Consider the following 9717-nt stretch of genomic DNA (forward strand, 5'->3'; position numbering starts at 1 on the left):
CGAGCTGCCGGGGCGGAACTCGGGTAACCGACGCCCGCCGCCTGCCAGGAAGGAGGGATAACAATTGCTGCCTTGCTCGGAGGCAGGAGGGACGACTCAAGTCGTTACGGAAAAGGCGGGATGCTTCTTAGTAATTCAGCAGAAGTGAAGGACACAAAGAAGACAATGGAGAAGACAAGGGCCGAGATGACAATCAAGAACATGCACAAGAGAAAGAACAAAACAACGAAGGCGAGATGAGGACGACGATAACGAAGTAAACAAAGGTGACAAAGAAGATGGCGAAGAAGACAAAGAAGACAACAAAATACAGAGGATGAAGAACAAAACAAAGACGGATACAAAGAAGACCACGGAAACATAGAAGATGATAAATAAGATGAAAAAGAAGAGGAGCAAGACACACATCCTACAGGTAGTTCACTTTGGGAGAACTCATTACACTCCATATGAGATCATTTTGGTCCACTTTGGAAGCAATCTAGTCCACTTGGTTGGCATTCTGGTTCACTTTGGGAGCATTCTGGTCCACTTGAGAACATTTTAGTCCACTTGGAGGACATTCTGGTCCATTTTGGGAGGAGTCCGATCAGGAACATTTTATTCCACTCTGGGAAGCACATTCCAATCCACTTAAGAACATTTTGGTCCAATTTGAAAATATTTGACTCCACTTTTTGTAACGTTCTGGTCCTCTCTGAGAGCATTCTTGTCCTCTTAGGACATGCTGGTCCACTTTGGGAATATTGTCGAGCACTTTAGAACATTCTGTTCTGCTTTGAGGGCATCCTGGTCCACTATAAGGGAATTTTGTTCCAACTTGCGAGAATTTTAGTGCCTCCTAAGGTGGCAGTTCGGTGAGAAGAGCACATGAGCCGAGCCAAAAAAGCAATCGTGTGCGTGGCGCTAATCCTGCCTTTCAAGTAGGTCGCGGCGAGTTTGCTAAACCGGCAGGTTAATGCCGAGGCGTAGCTGTCACCAGCTGGGGGCCGATTTGGTGGGTGTCTGTGTGTGTCTGTGTGTGTGTGTGTGTGTGTGTGTATGTGTGTGTGTGTGTGTGTGTGTGTGTGTGTGGTGGTGGTGGGAACCAGGTGGAGAACGAAGATTGCTGACAGGGTAGGAAAATTCATGTGCTTCTCGTAGCGACCGCTGAAGTCAACGTCTCCATCCAATTTCTATGGCTATTTATTGTTATTGTATTGTACTGTATTGTTATCAATTGCATCATTTGAGGCCATGGGAGTATTTACACTTTCAGCATCAAATATCAATATCGGAAAGTGTTGTATCATTTGTTACCATCCAGTATCACATATCTCGATCAACATGTATCATTTCTTAAATACAGTATTTATACCTATAGCATCAGATATCAGATATCTAGATATAGCCAGTATCAGATAACGCTATGATCCTATCATTTTTTTTTTTACAATACAGTATATATATATATATATATAATATATATATATATATTTTTTGTATAGATTTAGATTTTTGTCTCTTTTAGATGTTTGTCAGTTGTGACGACCTGCGGAAGTGCGAAGAAGGTGGCGACATCGAGAGGTCCTGGTCCTCGTCGTCCTCTTGGCTTTTTCCTCGTTGGTCCCGAGGGTCTCCGCTCCATCCCCCCTCGCGCTGCTTTTCATTCTAATCTGACGCTGATGATATTTGTCCAGGACGACCTCTGCTTGCACAACGTAATTACCCCGCGCCTCTCTGTCGGCGCGCCTATCGGAAACCGATACGCCATAAGGAGGCGCCGTCGATGCTTATTATTAAGCACGCTGGCCTCGCTCATTGTCCACAACATCGAGGATGAACGCCAAATCGCCCGTATAGTGGAACGCCGTGATTGGGAGCGATCACTTTGGTCTGGACGGCTCATCCAGGGTTAAGTACCCTTCACAGAACATCACCTGGAAACTAGAACAGCGCAATTTCTGTACGTGACAACAAGAATGGGAACGCGAAAATACCAGAATGTTCTGAAGTGGACTAGAATGTTCCCAGAGGGGACCAAATGTCCTCCAAGTGGAATAGATTGTTGTAAAGTGGACTAGAAACCGATGCAGATTTTTCTAAAGTGGACTAGAATATTCCCCGAGTGGACCAAATATTTTCTAAAATGCTCACAAAGTGGACCATAATTTCCCGTGGATCAGAATTTTCTAAAATGGACTAGAATGCTCCCAAAAGTGACCAAAATGCCCTTAAAGGGGGACAAAATGTTCCCAAAGTGCATTAGAATGCTCCCTCCATGGACCAGAACTTCCTCCAGTTGGACTAGAATGTTGCCAAAGTGGCTGAAAAGTTTTCCAAAGTGCACTAGTATGTTCCCAAAACGGATGATGATTTTCTAAAATTGACAAGAAAGCTACCAAAGTGAAATAGTCCTATTTTTTTATTCCAAAAATGGGCTAGTTTGCCCGAAACAGGGACCCAAATACCCTTAAAGTGGACCAAACAACCTCCAAGTGGCCTACAATGTTCTAAAGTGGAACAGAACCTGGTGCAGAATGTTCCTAAGGGGACCAGATTGGTCTTAAATGAACTAGAATGGTCCCACAGTGGACCATTACAAAAAAAAAAAAAAAAAAAAAAAAGATCTTCACTGCTTCCAAAGAGGACCAGACTATACTTCAAAGGAACTAATATTTTCTGAGGTGGACTAGAATGCTCTCTCTGTGGACCAGAATGTTCCCAGGTTGGACTACGATATTCCCAAAGTGGACCAGAATGTTCCCAAAGTAGATGAAAATGTTTTCAAACTGGGCTAGAATGTTTCTAAAGTGGACCAGAATGTTCCCAAAGTCGATCAAAACTTTTCAGGTGGACAAGAATATTGCCAAAAAACTCTAAATTGCCCGTCGGTGCGAATGGTTGTTTGTTTCTGTGTGTCCTGTTTTGTTTTCTCCCGGTATTATTGCGTTTCCATTATGATTGCCTTCCTACTATGTACTGCACTATCCCAAAATAGTGTTGGGAATGAGTGAATGATTCCGAATGTCGTCGCTGCGTTCGGAATCGTTCACACGTTCCCCGTAAGAGCTATCCAGTATCGTGATTTTTACATCGTGTCCAAAGCAGAAGCATCTCGACTAATGACTTTTTTCCGAAAACACGAGTACAAGTACAAAATGAGAGCACTCACAAGGAGCATAGAGGTGAAGATAATACACAAATACTGCAGTGTGCGTGTGCGTTTCTGTTTTCTTCAGTTTCTCCATTTTACAATACAAGGCTATTTTGCCTCATTAAAGGCATTTGGCGTTTCAGATTCCTCGTTTTCGTCGATCGGTTGATGAAAACGACAAAAACGACAAGTAGCGACTGCTCTCTCCTCGCGTTGGCAATATGAAATTTTCTGCGGCTCGTGAAGTTCGGAGGCCGTGTCTTTCCGACGACCTCTGCGTTTTCTTATTGGCGTCCTCGTCAACAAGATAAGAACGAGCGCGCCGGGATTTCATCAATGAAGCAAACTTCCTCCATTTATACGGGGACTGGCACTGACTTTAGAGGCGAGGGGACCTTGACGGCGGCGACCGGTCCATCTCAACTGGACGGCGCTTCCCTTTTTATTGATTGGACGCCGAGGCTTTCCCGAGGTCATTTTATGAGCTCCGCTGGAGCCAATAACGGCGCCGTGAGCTTTTTATGTGAACGGCGTTCTCCATCAAGGACGGCGAAGGGCTGACAGGTGCTCGCAAGGCGAAAAAACGGAAAAGACCGTTTTAGCATTCCACATTTCAAACCTCACTTTGAAACCCTAACCCTGAATTAAAACCCACATTTTAAACCTTAACCCTTGTTTGAAACCCTAATTTAGGCATAAAACCTTAACTCTGACTTAAACTTTAATTTGAGACTCTAGCCTTGGCTTGAAGCCCTACTTTGAAATCTTGGCCCAAAACTCTAATTGCAAACCCTAATCCTTGTTTGAGACCCTGACCCAAACTTCAAACCCTAATTTGAGATCCTTACTCTTGTTTGAAACCCTAATTTTGGCTTGAAGTCTTAGCTAAGTTTCAAAACTTGACTTCATTACCCTAACCTGGAATCTGAACCCAGGATTTAAACCTTACAGTCATTTTAAACCTTACTTTGAAATCCTAACCCTGATTTGAAAGCATAATTTGTAACCCCAACCCTGTCTTGAAACCTTAATTTATAATCCTGATTTAAAATCCCCAACCAGGGTTGAAACCTTACTGTAATTTGAAACATGACTTTGAAACTCTGACTTGAAACCAACCCTAACCCTTGCTTGAAACCTCAACCCTGGGTTGAAAGTCCATTTTGAAACCCTAGCATTAGCTTGCACCTCCACTTTGAAACCCTAACCCAATCTGAAAAGTATTATTTGAAACCAACAACCCTTGTTTGAAACACTAACTTCAGTTTAAAAGGCCAAGCCTGTCTTTAAATGTTAATTTATGAAATCATAACCCAGGTTTGAAACCGTAACCCTTGCATGAAATGCCCTAATTTGAAAGCTAAAGCCAGGCTTGAAACCTTAATTTGGGTTGTTGTGAGAAGGACCGCGAGGACAGATGATGTGGTGATCAATATGTTTGCGCTCAATACAGGAAGTCAAGCAATCCCACAGGTGGCGGGAGGTCGGCTAGCGAGGGCGGGGACCGCCATATTCTCCACGAGTGTCGCGTTCATTTCCAACCCCCCCTGTCTCCCCTTCCCGCTATTGCCTTTCACTTCGACACCTTCCCGCCTGTGTTACGCATCGGAATCGACCTCAGAAGGCAGCAAATCCGCTGCATGCGCATAGCAGGTGAAAGCGCTTCCCGCTGGCACGGGCGGGGGCGTTGCAGACTGGCACAGGGGCATACAGAGCCCACATCGGACCTTGAACTGTCTTCAATATCTTTTGTTTAACACAAGATGACACGAAGGATGACAATATCCCATGGTTAGGAGGTCTTAGTATTTAAGTATATCATACCATATTGGCACTACTTTTCAACTTTAACCCTTTTTGTTGTTGTTACGTTAGCATCACCATGGTGTAGCGTCACGATGCAGGAGGCAGCGCGTATTTTCCTTTTGTCGTCTTTATCCCTCGGTAGCGCCCTTGTACGCGTCTCCCTCATGAAAGAATCGACTTGTGCAATCGTGCATTCGCCTACGTCTTCGTATTCATAAATTCCCGTGAGCCAGGGTCAGGCCGCCTGGTTCAGCCCTCTCGCAAAATGCGATGGAGAGCTTTAGGCGATTGCTGCGCATCCGCTCACCTCATGCCATGTGATGCAATGGATCGGCGTTTCCCGCTAAATCATTTTCTGTTTGCTCTAAGCCGTACGGAACAATTTATTTGTTCCATTTTGATGTTGCGCTGAGGCGAGCATCATCCAAATAATAAAACAAAAGATTACGGTGAAGGGAGAAAGAAGAATTTGAAACCCCAAACCAGGCTTGAATCCCTAATTTGAAACCCTAGCTTTGTCTCAAAACTCTATCTTAAAACCCAAACCCAGGCTTGAAATCCTATCTTGAAAGCGTAACCCAACTCGCCGGCGGTAGCGACAGAAATACAAAAAGGTGATCCAGGGTAGAAAAAAAAAGACGTCCCGAGCGTTTTTTTTTTTTTTGTGCCCCCCCCGGAGATGAGAAGTGTAAGGTTAGCGTGTGCCCGCCGCTCCATATTAATGGCGACTTTGCCTCACCTCGCGCACGTTGTTTGGGTTATTGCCCCCGGGTGGCCGCACGGCACAATGTCAATGCATCCCGCTCCCCTCGGGCACCGCCCCCCCCCCCCAGCCCCCCCCAACCTGTCTCAATCCCTCCTCGGCCCCCGCAGCATCGCTCAAGGTCGGCACCAAGCAGCCGTGAAGAGGTCACCAGAAAGTCGATATACAGGAGAGCGTTTTGAGAATGTTTGGAAACCATAAGCAGGGTGAGAGACAACCGCTGACCTGAATCAGATTATGACAAAAACTCGAAACCCTAACCCTGCCTTAAAACTAATTTGTAATCTTACCCAAACTCAAGTTTGAAACCCTAATTCTAAACCCAAACATTACATCACACCCTAATTTGACACCCTCCCCCAAGCTTGAAACCCTTAACACGGGCTTGAAATCCGAAATTGAAACTTTTACCCAACCTTGAAACTCTATTTTGAAACCGCAATGCTACATTCATATCCTAACTCTGTCTTAAAACCCTCTATTGAAATGTTAGCTCTTGTATAAAACCCTAATTTGAAACACTTCCCATGACTTCACACCCTAATTTGACACCCTAACCCAAGTTTGAAACCCTGACACCTGGCTTGAAACTCTAATTTGAAATCTTTTCCCTTTTTTAAAACCGGAACCCAAGTTTAAAAACCTTATTTGAAACCCTAACCCAGGCTTGAAATTAGTTGGCACCCTAACACACGGGTGTCAAACTCAGGCCCGGGGACAAGATCTGGCCCGCCACATCATTTTGTGGCCCGCGAAAGCAAATCTTGTGCTTCTACTTCATGTTTCTTGTTCAAATCTCTTCCAAAATTACAAAATGTCCTCACATTTATACTTTTTGAGAGATTTGAACTATTTTCTTATATTTACTAAACCAATTTTTCAAGCCAAACTCAGGCTTAAAACCTTACTTTGAAACCCTTGTCCTGGCTTGAAACCCTCATTTGAAATCTTAATCCCTGTTTCAAACCACAACCCCAGTCTGAAACTTCAATTTAAAACCGTAACACTGGCGTGAAAGATCGACCACTCAGAACAGACGAATCAATTTAATATTAGCTCAGCTGCAGTACGTTATTAAGACCGCTGCAGATTTTTAAGAGGACGATGTCGATTCTGGTATTTGGCAGAATTAATCAGCCGATTCATTTTAAAATATATATATATAATGAATAAAATAACTTAAAAAAAAAAAAAAAAAATGGGGCAATTTTTGACGATTTGAAAAGGGCCAACATTGACCGATTAAATAGTCCGTCTGATTAATCGGTTGGGCCCTAATTAAGACACCTGGGAACTGTTTGAAAATGTGAAACGTCTCCTTTAAATTTGAAAATAATATATTTTTAAAAACAAAGTAAAGTTCAGAGGTCAGTATCCTAACACATGGCCAAAGCGTAGCGTTCACCAAGACAAGCTAGTGAGTACAACAACGAGATGATGCAGCCCCAAATAATGATAGCGAATGAGTTTTTTCAGAATCGCATCTGAAACCGGTAGTCCCCGGTATTCATCCGTAGCCGAGAAGTCGGTGACTGCCACTTCGCAGCCATCGCGCCCCCCCGCGGAGCCGGTGCAGGTGGAGTCGTTGCTATGGAAACTGGAGCCCAAGTCAGCTTCCTCCACCGTGGTGTCGTTGAGAATCAGAATCAGAATCAGAATCATCTTTATTTGCCAAGATCAAGGGTTCAGGACGCCGCGTTCACGAGACGGCGTTCGTTCTGGTCGTGACAAGTTCGGGTGCTCACAAACGCATTTTCGGCATTGAGTCCTACCTGCTGTTTGTTTGTTGTTTTTTTTATTTTATTTGCGCAACATGCACGTTTGATACTTTGGGTATGGTGTTTCTCACCGAACACCAACAAACAAAATGTACATCCACTGAAATAATGGTCTCGTCCCAAATTACTCGCCCATTTTACTTACTCGGTGTGAAATCTGTTCCTCTAATTTTTAACCCTAACCTTCCTTTCAAACTCTACGTGAGTTTTTTTACACCCCACCCAGGTATGAATCTTTGCTTTGAAACTCTAACCGTGCTTTAAAATCCAAACCGTGGCGTAAAACGCTCATTTAAAATCGGCAACCTAGACTTGAAACCCAACTTTTAAACCCTAACCCTATTTTAAAACCCTAACCGTAGCTTGAAACCCTACTTTCAAAACCCTACCCCTTATTTAAAACTGTAACCCAGGCTTGAAACCCTACTTTGAAACCCCAACCCTGATTGCAAACCCTGCTTTTAAACCCAAATCCTACTTTGAAACCCTGAAAGCTGTTGCTTGAAACTCAAACTTGAAACCCTTAGCCATGTTTAAAACCCTAATCCTGGCACGAAACCTTCATTTAAAGGCCTAACCTAACTTATTTTGAAACCAAACAAACCGAGCAAATTTAAAACCATAACCCTTGTTTAAAAATCAAACCCTGAAACTCCAACCCTTGTTTAAATCTGTAACCCTGGCTTGAAATCCTACTTTGGAACCCCAACTCTGATGTGAAACCCTACTTTGAACCCCTAAGCCATGTTTGAAACCGTGGCCCTGGCCTAAAAACCCTACTTTAACATCCTAACCCTGGCTTGAACTGCTATTTACAAGCCCTAACCCTTGTTTTGAAACCCTAACCCCGGTTATTTGAATCGTGATCTGACCTGCATGCTCCCCTTTGTGGAAATCATTGGTGTTCTTTTGAGTAACTAACAAGCAAAGCAAACATGTCTTTAATTAACATCCAAATCGTGGACGTGCTCCACTGTGAACTTCTTTTCTATCGATTTCAATTCCTGCCTGAAAGCCGCAACGCTTCACAGAAATTCTGCGCAAGCTTTCATCATGAAATTATTATTATTTTTAAAAAGTATCCTCAGATGTTCAGTGAAAGAAGCGTCTCACACAGTTGTGTAATTTAGAGAATAATTACGATTGAAACATCTCTGCGAAGGTTGAAAAAAAAAATTGTAATTACTGTGAATAAATAGGTGAATATTTCCATATTTCGTCGACCGAGTGCCGTTTGGGATCAGTCAAGGTTAGCACATCGCGCATTTGTGTGTGTGTGTGTGTGCATTTTCCATCCAGAGTTTGTCCAAGTAAACTTGCACAATGTTGTACTCACATCAGTAATGATCTGGCCAACATAGCCTCGTGACCTTGTTGTTGTTTCCATAGTTGCATTTCCTGTCTGATGAGTTTTCGCTGCTTGTAAGACTTGTGAACTTTGGCGGTGGGCAAAGTGTAACATCGGCGTTGTGGAGCTGTAAACAACTAGACCTTTTTTTAAATTTTTTAATATACATTTTTAAGACCTGCACGTGTCCCAATGCTTTTATACATTGACATTTCGGACATGTCCCAATACGTTTGTCCAAATTCAATAAGTTCCTGCACATTTTCTGTCGTGCGTGTCAATGCTTTTGTACAAATAACACTTTTCCGCTTCTATATGTGTCCCAATACTTTTGTCCGGATTCCATATTAACTTAACTTTTTTGGCCTTTAAACATCATCGACTGCAGATTTGAAAAGGACACTTTCCCACCCCACACCAACCCAGCCGCACCACCGACCACCATCGCACCTCTGACGTCTGTGTTGACCATTCATGAACAGGATGTGCGACGCATCTTCAACCTCCAAAAGTTCAACAAAGCGGCGCGCCCGGACCTTGTGTTCCCATCCTGCCTCAAAGTCTGCGCGGACCAGCCTGCTCCAGACTTCACGCACATCTTCGATAGTTCTCTGGAACTGTGTGACGTACCATCCTGTTTCAAACGCTCCATCATCATCTGCCTCCAAGAGACCTGCAATCACGGGTCTGAATGACTACAGGCCATCAGGACGTCTGTGCTCATGAAGTCCTTTGAATGTCTCATGCTGAACCACCTCAAGAGCGTCACAGGACCCCTGCTAGACCCCCTGCAGTTTGCCTACCAAGCAAACGGGTCCCTGGATGACGCAGTCAACATGGGACTCCACTTTATCCGAGAACACCTCGACGGCACGGGGACCTACGG

The sequence above is a fragment of the Phycodurus eques genome, chromosome 16 (genome assembly GCF_024500275.1).
Source record: "Phycodurus eques isolate BA_2022a chromosome 16, UOR_Pequ_1.1, whole genome shotgun sequence".
NCBI classification, from domain to species: Eukaryota; Metazoa; Chordata; class Actinopteri; order Syngnathiformes; family Syngnathidae; genus Phycodurus; species Phycodurus eques.